Source organism: Melospiza melodia, chromosome 4 (genome assembly GCF_035770615.1).
Source record: "Melospiza melodia melodia isolate bMelMel2 chromosome 4, bMelMel2.pri, whole genome shotgun sequence".
Taxonomy (NCBI): Eukaryota; Metazoa; Chordata; class Aves; order Passeriformes; family Passerellidae; genus Melospiza; species Melospiza melodia.
This window is the reverse complement of record NC_086197.1, coordinates 75,980,038-75,999,392: the sequence shown is the minus strand read 5'-3', so window position 1 is coordinate 75,999,392 and position 19,355 is coordinate 75,980,038. Positions and strand designations below refer to the sequence as shown.

General features: G+C 39.1%; 1 protein-coding gene across 1 annotated transcript in view; it reads left to right on the top strand.

The window, feature by feature from the left end:
- Window positions 1–262: 262 nt before the first annotated feature.
- Window positions 263–19,355, top strand: part of CNTN1 (contactin 1) — a 204,600-nt gene continuing 185,507 nt past the window's right edge. The window contains exon 1 of the mRNA XM_063155209.1: window positions 263–331. The gene's annotated coding sequence lies outside the window, so the exon portion shown is untranslated. The remainder of the gene's footprint in view (window positions 332–19,355) is intronic.

Below are 19,355 nucleotides of genomic sequence, written 5' to 3'. Positions count from 1 at the left end.
CCGCTCGCTCCCCGCTCCGCCTCACGGCCCCGCTCCCGCGCGCTCCCGCTCGCTCGCGCGCGCACGAGTGACATCACCCCCGTCCAATCAGCCGCCGCCGCTCCCCGCGCCCGCTCGGCCCCGCTCGGCCCCGGCGGCCCCGCGCGCGGCCGGGGCGGGGGCGCGCGGGCGGCTGTCAGCCCTGCCGAGCGGGCAGGGACGCGCCGAGCCGAGCCGAGCCGAGCCGAGGCAGGCGCGCCGGCGGGGCAGCGCCGTCCGAGACGTGCCCGGTGCGCAGCGGAGGTGCGGGCGGCGCGGGGTGACAGCCCGGCCGTGCGGCGGCACTGCGCAGGTAGGGCAGGGCTCGCACCGCAGCGGGCGCCCCCCGCCCGCGCAGCGCAGCGGGGTCCCGCGTTCGAGCGGCGCTGGCAGAGCGGCCCTGGGGAGCGGGCACCGCCCCGGCTGGGTCCCCTCAGCGGCGGCGAGTCACAACGTTGCCGGTGCGGCCGGGGGAAGGCGGGGAGCTGGGGCAGGTGCGGGGCGGCGGGGCAGCCCGGAGCCCCGCCACGGCCCAGGGTGGAACCCCTTCTTGGCGGCGGCCGGGGGCGGCGGCCCTTTCCCTGAGCGGGGAGCGGAGCTGCGGGGGAAGCCGCCCCCTCCCAGGGAGCCTGCCCGCTGGGCACGGGATTACTCGGCACCCCGGGCTGCCGAAAGTGGGCCACCTGCCCCGGGTAATCCCCCGGCGAGGGCTGTCCCCGCCGGTCGGGGGCTCGGGGGGGATGCCGGCTGCCGAGGGACCGGGATGCTGCCGCAGGGGACGCCTCGTGCGCGGTTCCTCCCCGTTTCCCACGGCGCACGGGTGGATTTTGGCAGCGTGTGTAAAAACGCGTCCGTACCGTGGTCCTGCAGCGCATCATTTCGGCACCACGGTCTGTGTGCCGGAGCAGCCGCAGCCTTGCGCCGTACGCTGCGTTTTGGGTGTGCTTAGTGGTGACGGGCTAAAAAGGGTGTTGGTTTTTGGTTTGGTTTTTTTTTATTTCTAGTGCACCTTCTTGCAGTAAAAATGATAGCGTTTCACTCTGTTTTCCCCTTGTAAAATGGTAATAATGCCTTTTTTCAGTGCCGCGTTTCCGTAAATGTCAGTAATTGGGGGCGGCTGTAGTAACCTGCCGGTGAGGGCAGAAATGCCATTGCTGAGCTCCGCTAAAGGCACCTGGCAGGGCTGAGCCTGCACCTCGGTGAGCGGCTCTTCAGGAATTGCAGCTGCTCTGTGAAGCGCTGTTTAATTCTGCTTATGAAATCTACGGGAGATTATCTATGCAGTTAATCAACTATGCTCCATTTAGTAATGAAAGTGAAGTGTGACCTCGGAGCCGCGAATGTTTTCGAGTGTTACATTCTAGCATGGTCATAGTTATGTAACAATATTATAATAGAGTTATATTAAAGCACATTAAAAAGGGTTTGTTAACGTTTTGAAAAATAAGCCATTATGTAATTACTAGGCTGTACGACTTAGGGAAAAATGCGCCTTTAAAATGCAGCCACCTGTGCAGAGGTGGCTGTATCTAAGAAGGAATTAACAATATGTTACTTAGTTTCACGCTTTTGTATAGAATTGTAAACCACTAAAAAGCATCAGCACAGGCCTTGAAATTACACAAGACAGGGGAAAGCTTTCTGAAATAACTTGAAGTTATAAAAATTCTCAGGTTTTTTTCATCTACCATTAGTAACTTCTAAATGTCCTTGTAGTGCAAATACTGTACAGATCTCTGTGAAAATATGATCTTTGGTCCATATTCTTCTATAAATGATAATGCACCAAAATTTCTTTAATAAGAACTCGCCCTAACATTTATGAAAACTTTTGGTAGTATGAATCTTTTGTTTGGTCGTTTGCATTCAAATATATGTTATATGTTATCAGATGCTCAGGTTTTGTCTTTAGCAATAGTTGACATTATAAAAAAATTAGATCTTTTCTATCTCTAAATTTCGGAAAAATTAAAATAACCTAAGCAAAACACTTCTGTCCTGGTCCATATTTGTATTATCCACAATGCTGTTCTAAACTTGTAAGAGATTTCCAGTTTCACTTTTAAGTGGTGCTAAAATATAATGCAACCTCAACACAACTTCATGGTAATGCAAGAACCTACTTGATTTTATGGAATTTTAAATTGAGTGTCTGTCTTAAACACCTTTTGTAGAGAAATCTCACATTTTTAACGTATGGAATAAAGAGGTTTTAAGTGCTTTTTTGAGCATGTACTTCTGGTACAGTCTTAATTACATGATCACATACTATTTTTTTTTCCACAGGAATCCTGTCTTTCACTGCATGGGATAGATTGAAATCACTTGAGAGAATTCAGTATTTTTCATTGATCATTGTGTGAGCCCATGATTTATTTATTCAGTGTTACTCAGCTCTGCTTTGAAGACAGAACTGATAACATCTGTGTGAGCTTTGCTAAAGTGCTTATCAGTATGTGATCAGAATGCCCTACAAAGCACTAGTAGTTTATCAAACACTACCTAAGGCGAGACAACACTTCTACTGATGGTGAAGAAAGGCACCAAGAGGGTTAGGTGAAAAGTATTCCCTCATTTTTGGTGTCCAGTCTGGAATTTCTACAGTTCTTGTAAAAATGTTTGCTCAAGTTATACTTGCTACTTGCTTTTTGTAGCAGTCCTGGCTGCTCCACATCTGTGAGTGTGTCTGCAGAGTGAATGGGGAAAAAGAGGAATTTACTGTCAATTACAAACGATGGAAGTTTTAGGTTAAATGGTTTGCTGCATGACAGGAAGGGGAATGAAGGAAACTACAACAGAGAGTGTGTTAGCCATTGAAGTCTTTGTGGCATATGACAGAACCCTGTCCCTTTTTCTTTCTGCAAGCTCAGTTCTTCAGTAGATAAAACAAGTCCTACCTGCCTTCAGTTCTGTATCATCTTCAGTGGCAAGGTAACTGAATAAGAAGCACATGTCTACTTAAGTGTATTGTCAAAAACCAAAAACACTCAAGGAAAGTTAATTGTGGTTGCACAGACAACAGTTTGTCATTTTACACCTTCTGAGTGCTTGATTTAGTAACCTTAAAAATGTTCTTTTGTGTTGTTTGTGAAGTAAAATATGCATACATGTCCCATAAATGTCCTTAAAACCTAGAAAATTAAATTTTAGGGAATTAAAAACAAACAATCAAAGAAGCCAACAAACAACAAACCAAGAAAATGCAGATAAAATTCAATTCTCCAAGTAAATTTCTTATTGTTTTACTGTATTGGACCTATAGTGGTTACAAAGACAACAGGAAAATTTATTCCTTTGCAAAAATCTCCTGAACTTTTACCACCATGAGTGATACCATAGGAGTGCAGTCCCTTTCATGTAGAGCAGTGGTAAAACAGAATGGTGTCTCTTGTAGGGCATTTGCTTGGGTAGTGGAAAAGTGGTGCAAGACTGAAGTCCTTAGTACTGAAGGCTTTAGAATGTGTTGTGGTGCATGAGCGCTCTTTTGCACGACTTCTGCAAGCACAGTCCTTTTCACTTCATCATTTATATGTATCCTAATGACAGCGCCTTTATTGTCCTGTAGCTGGTCTCAGTGTTTTGGGTATTCCTGGTCATGACCATTCCAAATGTTGCTTTTGTATCTCACCCAGTCCTGGCTCCTTGCTTTTTTCCTGTCAGCTTTTCTTCAATTTACTTTCCTTTATTCCTTGGAGCCTCCTCATCCTGATTTGCTATGTCAGCCCAGTCTAGTCTCCTTTCTGCAGTCTCCAGTCACTTTTTCTGTGCTTTTAGCAGACATTGGTCTCAATTTTTATTCTTCTTCAAAGACTGTAAGGTGGCTTTTGTTCTTCTCCACTGAAACAATGCAGTACTTTCTTCTTGGAAGTTGGTTGGTCTTTGTTACATTTTCAGAGATAAATGAAAGAGCATAGAATAATTGAAGCCTGTCTATGCTGATGGCTTCAAGCCATAGTCACAAACATTTTTTGAAGAAAAATTATTGTAGTTTTCCTTTTTATAAATTGGAATCCTAAATTTTTTTATGTGATGTCTAAGTATATGTTTTATATGCATTGGCAGAAAGCAAGGACCCACAGGACACTTGGACAAATTTGTAAGTAGTAGTGAACTATAGAAATGCCAAGCAACCTCAATAGTCCTATTTATGCAGAGAAATCAGCCATTCTGACTGTAGCATATCCTGTATTCTTACTTAGCTAAGTTTTGCAGGGTTCTGTGCTGGCACATAAAATAATGGATGATTTGGGTTTTGTTTGCATTCATACTAATTTCTTTCATTTTATCTCAAGGATTTGCTACAACCTCTTGAGACAAATACTTACAAAAAGATGATGTAAGCATCTCACTGAATTGAGATCTGGATAAAACTAATGGAGTTACCACTGCTCCATGGTAGTTTCATTTACATAAGGTAGTCTTTTGGATGTGGTAAAATAGTATTTGCAATAACTTAGTGGCTTTTTTACCTGAAATAAGGGACATGGTTGAGCTATGGTTAGCACTACAGACAGAATAATTAAAGTGATAGAGTATTTTAAAATGAAGAAATATAAATAAACATATTTGGCAAGTTCTTTGCCTTTATTTGCCTAATGTTTTTTATAATTGATATATAGTGGACAGATGATATGTTGGTGCCATGCAAATGAGTTAGCTTGGAGCACAGAGATCAGGATTTAGTCATGAGATGTGATCTTTTTTATAGCTTTATTGGAAACATCATGTTTTACTATAGACAATTCAATTCTCTCCAGTTCAGCAGGAGTTGAGTAGAAACATTACCAGTAGTTATTCCTAGTCAAGCCAATACACAGAGTTGTTAGACATGGACTTGAATTTACTGCTGCATTAGATTCGCATGAAATTGGTTTTCTTTTCCATAAAATGTGAGTAATACACTTCAGCTTACTAGCTGCTAAATTTAATTTGTTTGTAAAAATCAAAGAGAGATGTTTATATGTTCAGTTGAGCATTGGTTACTCAGAGAAGTTGTGCACTTTCTCTTCTTGAAAGATTTCAAGACTAAAAAATAAAGCCCCCAGTAACCTGACCAAATGTCTTAGCTTTCAGCAGGAGATTGGGCTGCAAACCTCCTGACATCCCTAACAATAAGAATTATCCTTTGACATCCCTTTTTCTGACTTGTCTTACAGCATGAATTATCCTATGTGGTTATTCTGTAATTCTCAGGGAGTGAGGGGAGAAAGTCAATATACAGTCTGAACAGTACTTTCTGAACGGGAAAGGATAGCTGTGCCAACAGACAGAATACTCAATGTGTGAATGGAATAATGTTACAAACTGAATTCCCTTTATAGTTTTTATTGGTAATTGTATTTAAATGCACTGCTAGATTTGCTGTGGATTAGTTAGGCTAGATGTTTTATTATAGATCTGTTTTCAGGGAGATGATAGCAGGATTCAGTAGCTTTGTCAGTTAACACGTTGTAACAAGTTGTAGTTCTTCGTCTTTAAGTTCATGGGAAAAAAGAATTGGGTCTATTAATTCAACTGTTCATTATAAAAATTGTATTTTTCATACAAAATCTCATATTTAAAATCTGAATGCAAATATTTAAAACAAACACTGATGCTGCTAAGTGGAACAGGCTGTTCATGTTGTCTCAATGTTGTTCCTAGTTGTGGTGTTAATCGTGTAATTGTTCTGGGAAGGATCAGTGCTTACTCAATGAGGAGGTAAATAGGTGCCTTGTCTTAACCAGAGGGATAGGGCAACAGAACAGGGACTGTTTAACACATCAGCTTCAGTGAGATGGGAAGTTTTGTGTTTTCCACCATCAGGACAGAAATTCATGTAATTTGAAGGTGTTGTGTACCGTAAAAACACTGATTTTTTTTTTTTTTTTTTAGGCCCTGCTTATAATTCAGTTAATGTGTGGTGCAGTGGTGAATATGTAACTTTTTGAGAACTGTCTTGATTTTATGAATACCATAAATTAACCTTTCACATATAGTTTTGTTTTTCACTCTGTCTTTTCTTGAGGTTTTCATTTTTAGGATTCATCAGAGCTTAGCAGAAATAAGCCAGTTTTTATTTCTTCTGTGAGAAAAGAGAAGCAGTCATATACCTCAGATATTTCTTCATGAAGACTTCCTTCTATATATCTGTTTTTCCAGTTAGAATGCTTTCTTTGAAACTTGGAATAATGCTGACTTTGTTTTGATAAAGACAATCAGTTGTCCTGCCAACCACTCACTGATAAGATCTTAAATAAAGTTAAAAAGACATTATGTGTGTCTGAGTTGTAGAGTAAGACTGTATTTTTCTTTACCAAGTATTATAAGCAAACTTGTAAAAGTGACTAGAAGGATAACATACCTGTTGATAAGGCTTGCTTTTTCTAGAAGTGTGAGCTCCCTGCTGTTACTAGTAGTACTTTAGAGAAAGCATTGGATTTTTCCACTATGATCATTTTTGAGCAAAGCAAAGAGAAAATAATTAAGATAAATGAGAAAGAGCTGCTAGAAATACCACTTTTTTTGTTTTCTGAATGTCTTTTTCTGAAGATTAAGGTCATCTCTCCTTGTTTATTGCCAGAAGCCCAGCTCCCCTTTCATCAGCAGTCTACAGTTTACTTCTTTTATAGAAATGAACTTTGGAATATTGAACAGCTTCCACTTCAAATTTTCATTATAAAGGAGCTCCCAGGGAGGCCAGCTGCTGTTGAAATAGATCTTGGGAAGCCAGGCATTCTGTAATGCTCCTTTTTTTGCCTTCTTGTTGTCACTTCCTGAACTCTCTTTACTCTTTGCTTTTATTATATCTTGTCCTTCTCACTTTTCTTGACCCTCAAATTTTTCAAAAATTTGTAACGTGTTTTGAAGAAGTATCCAGTTCTGCCACTTAGACTAGGTGTAGCCATGATATCCCTGAAAAATGCATAAACAGGCCATCCCCCAATGGCAGAATTAGTCTGCAACTTTACTGTAATAGGTTGCTTTTGAACTAAAGGTAAAAGTTCAAGACTTACTGCAGTTAAAAATTATGTATGATTTTTGTTTTGATTGCTTTAATTTCTTTATTGACATGAGTACTCTGCAAGTTTTTAAAAACAAGCAAATAAAACCCAAACAAAACCATTGAAAGATAATTATTGGAATGGTGCCAATGCTGACTTCCGTTCTAAACATCTGGGGTGATACTTACACTTTGTTGTTCAAACATTTCCTGTTGCAGTTTTGCATTAGGCGTTGTTAGATGGATTCTTTAGCTCCCTTGGTTGTGGGTTCTTTATTTAGTTGGGGTCTCTTTTTGGTCAGTGTAGGAATAAAGGTTTATTGTCAGAGTTTTAAGGGAATGCTGTATGAGATCTTAATTCCTTTACCTCATCATAGTAGTTCATTGCCTATTTCATTTCTTGGTGTTGATCTGCCCCATTCAAAAGAAGAGTTTTGCAAACTTTATTAATGCATTAACTGAAAAATGCATGTATGAGGTAAGTCCTATAACAACCAATTTACCTGATAATTCTTGTCTTTATAAAAAGAGGTTATATGTGTAAGTATATAGGCATTTAGATGTTTCCTTTTAAGTAGCTGATATTTATAAAATAAGAGTCTGGAAAGCACTGGCAAAACGTAATTAAAATTACTAAAAAATTCTTAATGGAAAAAATACTTGACTGTCTTATTTGACACATTGACCTCATCCAGTCACTATTACATTAACTTATATTCATATACTCAAATATATCTGTATCTGTATACAAGATCTTTTCCCCCATGCACTCCTATTTATTTGAAGATAGTGAACTGAAGAAGAAAGTTAAGTACTTTAACATTAATATTTTATTAAATACTCCCAAAAACAAAAGAGAAGTAGATAATCTCAAGTAGGATGATTCTGAAGAACTGAGTTTAGAAGTTACTAATTCCATTATTAAAATGTCAGGGTAAAAACTACTTTTACTTAATTCCATTGTATTATTGAAATGAACAAGTACATTTACTTGGTAGAGGATGCTTTTTATTCTTCCGGGGATCTTCTATCAATATGTGCAAAAAAGGAATCATTACTTAAGGAATTTCTTGGACTGAAGTATTTCTCCCTGTTTCTTCTCGGAAATTTCATGTTGACTATGGAACAGGACCAAGAACAATATAAATTCTCCCTCTGGGATAGTAGAGCCGATAATTGTTTTAAAATTTTAAACAGCTTTTTGTTTTTAAAGTGATGGTGATCTGTGTTTTATTAGCTAAGAATACTTGAGATAACTAAAGGGGTTTGAATGAAAAAGATATGATTGCAATTTTATTACCAGCAATTTTTTGGTTCATTTATTATTAGGCTAGGTGATTCCAAAATATGATTTTGGGGCATAAAGGAAAGTGGTATATGCGAGAAATGGGGTTAATTTGTGCTTAACTGTTTAGGTGAAACACAGAAAAAGACAAATTTGATTAAACCAAGTATTTTGTTGTTGTGAAAATGGGAGTTTACTTATCTGCTGCACAGAATGGCAGAGATTGCTACAGAAACCTAAAGGCATAAAGAAAGTTTTGTATTTAAACAGCCTCAGGTTTGTAATAAAGCACAGCTGTTGCCACTTCCGCTCACATTCTTTTATAGAAATACATTCTGTGGGTTCTCTACAGACCAGCTGACCCAGTCTTAAATGTGGCTGAACCATAAAACCTGTTTTGTCTCATTTCTATGAGATCTTATTTGAAGCATTCAAAAGATAAAAAGGCTTTTTTTTTTTTTTTCAGAAGGTTTAAGTCCAGTCAAATGTGATGTTTGTATCTGCAGTTACAGCATCTTCATATAATCCAGACTTTGCCTATGCATATACTGGAAGGAAGCACAGAGTAGCTGCATGGGATTTAAATTTTTTATAAACTAGGACAACTCTGAAAGAAATATACTTCAGTGCATTACCATATACTTATGTATTACCTCAGTTTTATTTACATTCATGTAGCAGGCTTTTGTGACCTACTAAATATTTTTAGCTGATCTTATCCTTGGCAGTGTTGTTAACATAGTATTTAAACTGACAGTGATTAGATAAAGCCTGCAAATAGTCACTAAGGTTTTCCATGTGTGTGTTGTGTGTTTTTTGTTTTTAAAAAGCATCAACAAACCAGTCCCCCAAAACCCAACAAATGTCAAGCACTGTGGTATGGTACAAGTGCCAAGAGAAGAAAGGAGAGTGTGGGAGGGATGTATGTGGTTTTTTGGCCACTGTCAAAAAATTTCTAGAATATCACATAAACCAATGAATACAGGTCAGAATTTACTGTTCTGTCATTATTTAATACTACCAAAGCACCTACATATTTTATATAACAGAATTAATCAGCTTTCAGATATTCTTTCCAGATCAGCTTGAAAGAAAACTGGATTAATATAAGGACAGTGAAGCATACAGAGCACCTTGCAACGCAATTTCTATTCCAGCAGTTTAGTACCTGTCTCTAGACAGCTGTTGTTAAGGTTAGCAGGCTTCTATGTAGAACAGTTTTCATACTTGTGGCTGTCTAAACTAAAGCACTCCAAATATTTAGGATATTCTTGGCCTATTTTTCAAGGACTGTCATGTTTACTGAGATATTAAACTTTTTTTTATAAGTACTAAGTGCCTTTCTAAAAGGATAAAGCATTTATTGTGTGGGTACTGGCTAGATACTGTGCTATTTTAATGTGGTGTGCAAGCAGCCAAGGGGCAGATATTCGGCATTTGTCTTGGATCCATTGTAATCTAAGATAATAAAATAATCTAAAAGGAAATATGGTTATATGTGTAGCTACTAAATTAAATTTTTGAAATTTTGGTGTGTGTCAAAGTTTTGACACTGGCACAAGGCCAAATGCCCCCATGAAAATACACTTTCTCTGGTGTCTGCTGTGAGATTTTGACCAGGAATAAACAAAGCAGGCTCCCACTTGAAAAAAAGAAAAATTTATTAACTAAACTACAAAAACAATTACTAAACTACACACAAAAGAAAAGAAAGCACAAGGAAAATGAAAACCTCACAAAAACACTCTCCTCCTCCTCCCCCCTAAATTCCCAATACAATATGTCTTCCAAAATCACCAGTTCTGGGTCCAGCACCACCCCTTTAGAATGCTCAACTTTCAGTTCCTCAAGAGGAGAGGGAGTCCTTCCATGTGTCGTGGTGGCCTTCTTCGTCCTTGTTCCGGTGCTCTCACCACCTAACAGGGATCAGGGCTGCTTCCAGGGTTGTCTTTTTAAGGATGCTTTGTCCAGTTCCAGAAAAGCACAGTATCTCACCTTCCACCTTTGGGACATCTGTCCCCCCCATATTTTATATACCCCCTGGGGCCGAGGGGTACCCACACTGAATCTTCTTTGGCTCTGGGACATTTCTCCCTCTGAACTCAGTCTCTGTATCACACGGAAACATGGCTCTGTCCATGGCTACACAAAAGAGTCCAGCATAAAATGCCACTCCATCTTCTCCATTCTTCCAACATCTCTCACTCTCTCTCTCTCCCTGGTCCAGACCTTCATCACTCGTCTGGGAAGGGTTAATGTTCTGTGGAGTTTTCATTGTCCCAGAAGGGTTAAAAACTCCTCCAAGCGGCTGGACTCCTGGCTGCACCCCCCCCCCCCATCAGCCAGGCTGCCTGCTGCCAGCACATGTTTACTGAATTTCAAGGTAACAGCACACAAACACAGGCTGCACTCTCTCTCTCTCTCTGTCTGTCTCCAAGGGGTGGGGGGGGAACAGGATGCCCATTGCTTCCTGGCATTTCTTTACTTCTTCCTTCCACCCTTGGGGGGGCCAGGCCTACCTCTCCCAGGCCGGGCCGCATGGCTTTTCCCCTCCCCCAGCCCAGCCAGCTACTGGGCCGGGGGAGAGACCCAACTCCTTCCTGCCGGAAATCCAAAGAGCCCTGCCAAGGGCAGAGCCCTGCTTTTACCTTGTGTTCTCGGAAGTGGATCCACATGCCTAATGGTTTGGCCAGATGGCAATATTCAAATCTGAGCACTCATTGGTCCTATCTACAGCATCCCAGAAATCCTGTTTCCGGGTCAAACCATGACAGTGTGCCAGCAAGGAAATTTCAGTTCAGCTTGATAAAACATAGGCAATCATTCCAAAGAGGCCAGGACCTAATTCTTGCCTGTTCTGGGAGAATCTATTGTTAAATATACATTTTCAGTATTTTTTTCTTGTCAGTTATCTTCCTCATCTGAAAGCTTTGTCAGAACACAAAATTCAGAGTTAAAAATAGGTGAATTTAAATGAGAGGACTTTTTGTTAACTCTTAACATTATTCTGTTAACCTTTATCATCCAGATCATCCAAGTTTGGGATTGGACTGAGCTCTCTGTTGAAGATGTTTACCATAGTATAGAATATCAATATTTAGGTGCTGAGAGTAACTTCACAGAACACAGACGTTTGTGCTGCCTCTAAACAATCCTTCAGGATGTAGCTAAGAACTTATGTAAAAAGTGTATTTATTTTTATTTTTTAATCTACAGGGTAATTTTATTGATTCAAACTTCATTATTCCTGTTCTATGGGATCTTTACCTGGGAGTCTTTTATTACATGTAAACTAATGCCAGTGTGGGCATTAGGATGACATTTGAAAACTTACTCTTCCTGAAAAATAGCAAAATTTTCTGTTGCTGGATGTATCAATTTGATACATTGTTTGTACCCATGCTTGTCTCCAAATTCGTAGCTCATTAAAACTTGAAAACCAGGCTTTCATCCTGGATTGTTCTTTCATCTTCCCTGGAAGTTCTCTTGATGGGCTGAGAACTTCAGTAGACGTAATTCGCATCTCAGGATCTGGAGTGATGAGAAGCTGGGTCAGAGGAGGCAGTAGCTAACAAGGGCAAACACACATTTCTTAATTTGCCTAGCTGTTCTGTTTTCAGTCTGAAGTTGTTTGCATGAGTTTAAATTCACAACAACAATTTAAAACAAATAGTCTGATTTTGCCCTGCTCTAGATTAGGACTGCTTAAAAATTTGCTGACCATATTTTCTCAGTGCAGTGAGATATAAAAGCAGAAATATTTGTTGCAGGCTTTTAGAAATACTCTCTTACCTTTTACAGACATTTGCAAGTAGTGTTTTGGTTAGATTTTTTTAACATGATTTAATTTGATTTTGTTAATTCTGACTGCAGAAGTGTATGAAAACATTACTGAGTCTCTTTTCTCTCTGTTGGTCTAGTGACAGTTGGCAGGTGCTGGCTCCCAGTGAGAGCTGTGAGTTGCACAGCTTGGTAATTGGCATTGAATTTGAGTAAGGAAATTGCCTCCTTCTCTTATGCTACAATACAGGCTTTCTAAGACAAGTTCTTTCTCTTTTCCTTTTCCTGAGAAAATCAGCCATTATTAAATTTTCTCAAAGCAAAAGGGCTTATATGTGGGCAGCATGAGGAAGAAATACTTGCTCTCTGAATGACTTGTGTCACTAAGAGCCACCAGCTCAGTCTCACCTATATCTCCGAAAACCAGTCTAAGAATGTTTGGAAATTGAAGAGGGTGCTGTTTGGGAAAAACTTCAGGGGTACTTGTGGGAAATTGGTGGCAAAAGATATTGCTGTACAAGGAAGAAAACTGTTTGTCAGTCTGCAGTTATAGAAAAAACATCTCCTTTCCCTTTGATTAAAAAACAGATTTCTATACTGTGCATCTGAGAATATAATTCTTTACTCCTTCATTTTTCTTTTCTTTAATTTTTTTGTTAGTTTGGATTTTTTTCTTTTTGTGTTGTTTTATTTTTTTAATGGAGCAACAGTGAGTTGTTTTGTGGGATATTACTATTGAGAGATACTTAAAAGTGTATTTTGCTTTGAACAGCTATTGGAGATTGTGTCAGTGTGTATAGGTACAAATCACAGTGTACTTAAAGCCAGAATTACAAAATTCAGAGAAATCTGTCCTTCTGTGGGGCTAGTGGAGTCTCTTCATGCATCAAACAGGACATCTGAGCTGATCATGTCTTGGAGTTTGTAGTACCTTTTCGTCATAGTGAAAGTGTGAAAACCCATTTATTTGAGTTCATTTTCAGAGACAAGTTCTATAAAGAACAGAATTACATGTTGACAAAATACTTTGTTCTGCAAGTGTTGTAATGCATGTCAAGGTATACAGGAGATTAAGTCCTGATGTCATTTAGAGCATCCAGACATGCTTGTAAATTCTGTTTAAACATGCTTGTAAATTCTTTTTTCCCTGATAAGGGAGTGAGTAAGAGAGAGAGATTCCAGTGAAAATGTATTAGAACAACTTTTATCATTTAAGGTTTTACTGTGACTAGAGTAAGGCTATTATTAAAAGCAGATACTTGGATGGTACATTGCTTGTCTTGTGCCACTGTTCCCACACCTGCAGGTGCACACTGTCACAGATGCTGTCACACACAGACACTGTCACACGCACCCTGTCACACACACACAGACCCTGTCACACACAGACCCTGTCACACACAGACCCTGTAACACACCCTGTCACACACACACACACACGTTGTCACACACACACGCTGTCACACACACACGCTGTCACACACACACTGTCACCCACACGGTCACACACCCTGTCTCACACATACACACACACCTTGTCACATACACACACCCTGTCACACACACACACACAGGTTGTCACACACACACGCTGTCACACACACACGCTGTCACACACACACGCTGTCACACACACACTGTCACACACACTGTCACACACCCTGTCTCACACACACACACACACACACACACACACCCTGTCACACACACACACACGCTGTCACACACACACACACGTTGTCACACACACGCTGTCACACACACTGTCACACACACGGCCTGTCACACACGCTGTCCCTCCCAGTGTCCCTGTTGGCTCCCAGGGAGCCTCTCTGGTGTGGCAGTGGCCCTGGGCAGGTGTCACAGGGTCCCTGAGCTCCCCCAGCAGCAGGGGCAGTCCCGGTGTCCCTGCGGGTGCGCAGCTGCCACGGGCACCTGGCACGGGGACGGAGCTGCACAGCCCTGGCTGGCACTGACCCGGCCTGGGGGCCTCACACACCTGCCACACGCTCTGGGGCTCATTTCATGTCATGAGAAGGCAACAGGACAATAAATCTCTATAGCCTCTTAGTGTTTGCTAGACACCTTCTCAGCACACATGGTTCTCTTGCTAGTTTGCTCTTTTCTACTGACTTCATGTAGAGAAATTCCCGGCAGCGGGATTTTTATGACAACACAACCCTTGTACAGCTGCTACTGAATTGCAAAACTGCAATGGGATGTCACTCACCTGTGAAATACTTTTCTCAATTTTCTTTCAATCTTCTTGCTATATTTGGAATTGAACTGTAATCAGTTTGAATTTTGAATTTTCATTTTGTATACTAATTTACTTCTGTGGAGGTTTTGTTATTTGTTCCACTGCAACCAAGTTCAATTCCATTTTCCAATTGTTATGAAAATACTAACAAAAAAGTGTCACATCAAATGCATTTCATGATGATTTTATCTAACCTTTTAATGCAATTCCAACACAAATATATTTATTATAACTGAGTGAACTATTTCTGCAGAAGCAGACATCTTTATTTAAAGATTGTTCTAACTATACTGATCATGTAAGTTTCACTATTTAGATTCAGTGTTTTTTGTTAGCCCAGCATACACTCTGCCTTTGTAATGAGAGCAATATGCCACATTCAAGCCATAAGGAAAAAGGAATGGCCCCCTTCTGATCTGCATGGACCACATCTCTATTTTAAGCAGAGTCTGAGAGACTGCATCAAGCATCCTTAATATTCTCCAGCTTGAATTTCCAATTGAATTTCTTGTGAGTGTTGGGAGGAGATATTGAGCTAGTTTGATTTGTCATTATATAAGATATATAATATTTGTCATTATATATATTATATAATTTGTCATTATGTCCCTGCTTTTTGGTGTTCCTGGGTACTTAGTATTTAATATATCCTTAGATATAGGCTGAATCATAGTGTGATGTTTTAATTTAATTTCTAGATTCTTAAATACCTGAATATTTCATTTGGATCTGAAATGTCCCTTTGAGCATATTGGCTGCAGAGTGTTCACTTGATGGTTTCACTATATGGGGCTGTCAGTTTAAAGTGATGAATAGCTCAGTAAATCTGGAGTCATTCCATACTTTGTAACTTTACAGTAAAGTGGGAATCCCATTAATTCATACAAAAATCTAGTTTAGTGATTCTTTTGGAATCACTAGAATGTATTTTTAAATGGCATATTAATATCACTGAATCTAGCATTAATTTTTTTAAGAACCTGCAAGTAAATTAGACAACTAGATTTAATGAAAATTAAATAAAAGCTGTATTCTCTCAGGGATATAATATTTGTGTCTTATTTTGTGATTTTTTTGTTGGTGTTTTTTTTTTTTTTCTGAGTGATTATGTTAATGTAACTAAATAATTTGCATTTGTCACCACTCTTAATATGCACATGTTATAAACACGTATTTGAAAACTTTGGGAAGAACACCCTGATACCGCAACTACTGTCTGAACAATGCAAATCTCAATGGTCCTTTAATGGCAAGTTCCCTAAACTATATGCCAGTGTAATTTAGCTCCTTTCAGCTGCCTCTGTAGCTGAGTTTAGCTCACAGACATGCAGAGTCTCAGCACATAATCCCCTAAAGACAGTGCTTGTATTTGTTATCTTTCTAGGCACAGTGTTTTATCTCCTGTGAACCCATTTGATATGGGTTTCTGGTCCTTGTATGAGTGATGTACCAAGTAATGCTCTTGTGGATGTTTGCATGGAGAATTGTGAGCATGCTGTTTTTGTTGATGTCCTGTATTTTAGACCAATTTTTTCCCTTTTTCCCCCAGTACTTAAAGCTATGAAAAGGTGTAAGCACAGCAAAAAGTAGAGCAAAGTTTGAATAATTATCATAGATGCAAAGGAGGACGAAATATACTGAATTTCATTGCCTGATGACAGGAAGATCTATTTCAGTTTAAATCAATAGGTAATGCTGCAGGGGATTTTTGTTTTGTTTTGGGGTGGGGTTTTTTGCATAGTGGTAGTTTTAGAATGCTTATTATGTTTAATATGGAGCAAGTTTTATGTTCCTTTTGGGGATTTTGATAGCTGTTCAGACAGCTATCAAAAATATTCTCTGTTGATGTATTCAGACAGATGGTTGTCCCGTACAGTATGTGCAAGGATGTTCTTTTCTCAGGGACTGAACTTCAGCTTTGACTGTTAAGAGTTTGGGATTATGTTCATTTTCCCTCTCGGATTCAGATGCTCATGTAGTCCCTGGAGAGAAGTCTTCTGGTTATCGCTAGAGGCAGTAAATGAAATCTGTAAAATGGAAGAAGTAGGTCATGGTTTATCTTCTGGTTTTGGGTTTATCACCAAGTGGAGCCATAGAAAATTCAATGCATATTGAAACCTCAGGGCATCATTTTTTGATACTGATACTGTCATGAGGAGGAGTTTGACAGGTCACTGATTAAGTATTTGCATGATTGGATTTCATGGGAAAAGAGAAGATGGTGTTTCAACTTGAATTTCTAGTCAAATAGAAGTGAGGGTTGCCTTTGACTTTTCTCCTACTATGTAGATGTGAAACTGATTTCAGTTTATTTGTCTGTGAAGAATTTGCTTTTTATTAAAGATCACCTTTTTAATGAGTTGGTAAATTCTAGGAAAAATACATTAGAAATCACTTTAAAAAGCTGTCACTTTTTACAAATTATTACAGCTTAAGACCTCATTTAGAGATCTCTTACAGGAGAGAAAAACCATCCTCAGATTGCTGAAATGATCCCCTGGTAGAGATTTTTTGTTTATTTGTTGATACAAATAAATGTGAGTGAGCCATCTGAACAACCAGCAGTCTAGAAGTCCTGAGGCACAAAGCATGAGTCAAAGCAGATGCATTGTAGAATTAATAAAATATTTTATTTAAATTTTACATTCCTTTTAAGTATTTGTGTGGAAGATGTGGAAATGTTTTCAACCTTTTTTTTTCATAAATGCGAAGGTAATAGGTTTATTATTTCAGCTCCCTAGAAATATATTTCTGTTCTACTGAGAAACTAAATTCTGTTTACAGACTGTGTTTGTGACTTCCTGTAGAATTTAGTAAGAAGTATTATAAAATTGTCTAGAACAACATTAATAAAAACTAGTTGACCAAAAAAAAAATTATAATGAGTTATTCCCATCTTTGTCATAGTGATAGTTTAATGTTTCTTTTTAATTTAGGAAGACAAAAGTGTAAGGAAAAGATGATCAGAGTAGTATTTTACAAATATGTTTCACATACTAAATTTTTTAGGTATACAAAAGATAGTAGTTATACATTTACTCATTTTAGATAAATTTGAATATATATTATTAATGACTCCAAAATGTAAGTTATTCCAGGTATTGTAATTTAGAACTTTTAAGTATTTTGATTTGGTGTTCACCTGCTAATGCATATAACAGTCATACATAAATTGATGTATTTTCAACAGATTACATTTTCATTGAGCAATGAGAGAATTTACTAATATGCACTGGATTTACATGGCCAGGTTTTAGCAGTGAGGGGCCACAGGGCTGGTTCCTGTGAGAAGCTACCAGAAGCTTTCTCTGTGTCTAACAGAGCCAGTGCCAAGTGGCTCCAGGACAGACCTGCCAGTGGCCATGACCAAACCCATCAGCGACTCTTCATTACCCATCTCTGATTTGACTGGTAATAGATTAAGCTGATTCCCCTAAGCTGAGCCTGTTTTTCCTGTGATAGTAATTAGTGAATGATTGCTCCCTTACATTTTTCCATGAGACTTACATTCTGTTTTCTCACCTCTGTCCAGCTGAGGAGGGGACAGGGTCAACCCACCACATAAACTATCTTCAACCAGCTAATTTTCTGTCTAAACATCCAAAGTGATCTTAGAATTAAAAGACAATAATGTAAGGTAAGATTGTTTGAATTGGAAAAAAAAAGTGTTTGGTTCTTGTGGGAGATTTTTTGGTTTCTGTTTTGGAGATTTGTTTGTTTTTGTTTCATTGGGGTTTATGGTGATTTATTTTTGTTGTGGTGTTTTTTTGTTTTTAAAAAGACTTCTGCATACTTCTTATCTTGTATTCCAGCAGACATAGCAAGCAAACACAGATAACTCCTGTGTTCTGAACCATAAGACAGTGGGTTTGTATTCTTGTTGTTGGTTTTCTTAATTTACATTTTTTGGATATGTGTATCTGAGTTACCACTTCATGCTTGTTACGAAAGTATTATTTTGTCATGCTTTTAAGCCAGAAGTTATTTTAGTTACTAGAATTCATTTATTGCAGTATTAGTGTACTGGTTACAGCAGACAAATGGACATAAATACATAAATTTGGTATTTTTATCAGACATAAATGGCAAGAGTTAAAAATACTGTGCTTCCTAATAAAACTCTGAGCATGACAGTATGATAGCATGCTTTGCTTTGAACTGACCTGCTGTTTTGAATAGTTGGGAAAAATGATACCTTAATATAATTTGCTTTTTTAAAAATAAAAAATTGGATTATGGGGTAAAATCTCATGTTACTGACATTTTCATTTCCTCTTCGGCCTAAGAGTATTTATGATTTGTAGTTACATGATTTCTGTTTCATAATGTAAGCTGTTGATCTGCCTCAAAAAATGGAAGAGTGCAGACTCTGCAGTGGTTTGTTAAATGCTGTTCTGCCACAGACAACTGTCAACAATTGGCTTTAAAATATAGCCCCATTTTCTGGCCTTTCTTGTAGAGTATTTGATGAATCAGTTTTTCCATGTTTTCTTCAGGAAGCTTTTAACCTGAGATTCAGCCTGTCTTTTTTGATCTGCTCTAAGGCACCAGTAAATAGCTTGGACCTGCCTCTTGCCCCGTTGGTAATTCAGGCTATGGGAGGCTAAGAGAAAGCTTTCAAGAGATGAGATGAAATCTGAGAGGTGTTTCAGGAGAGGGCACTCCAGGGGCTTTGTTCTTAAGGAAGATGCCTGTGGGATCTACATTTTGCTATAGGAGAGCATAGGGCATATTCCTGGGAAGCTGCTTTAATCTAACATTAAATGAAAGTTTTTCTTCTTCAAAGTAGAGTACTTTAATACTTGTGGAAGTCTCAGCTCCTTCAAAGCACCATAAAGCATGTCCTTATAAAAATGGTTGTGTTTTTGTTTTATTAAATATCCTATGTGAGCACAGCATGCTGTTTGTTTCATTCCTGAGTTGTGGTATGTAAACTTTATGCCTTGGCTCCTTCCAGCCATTCCCTCTGTATGCAGGCTGGCTGGCTGGAGTGCAGGGAAGAGGCACCTAAGCAGGGTGGCCAGGCTGCC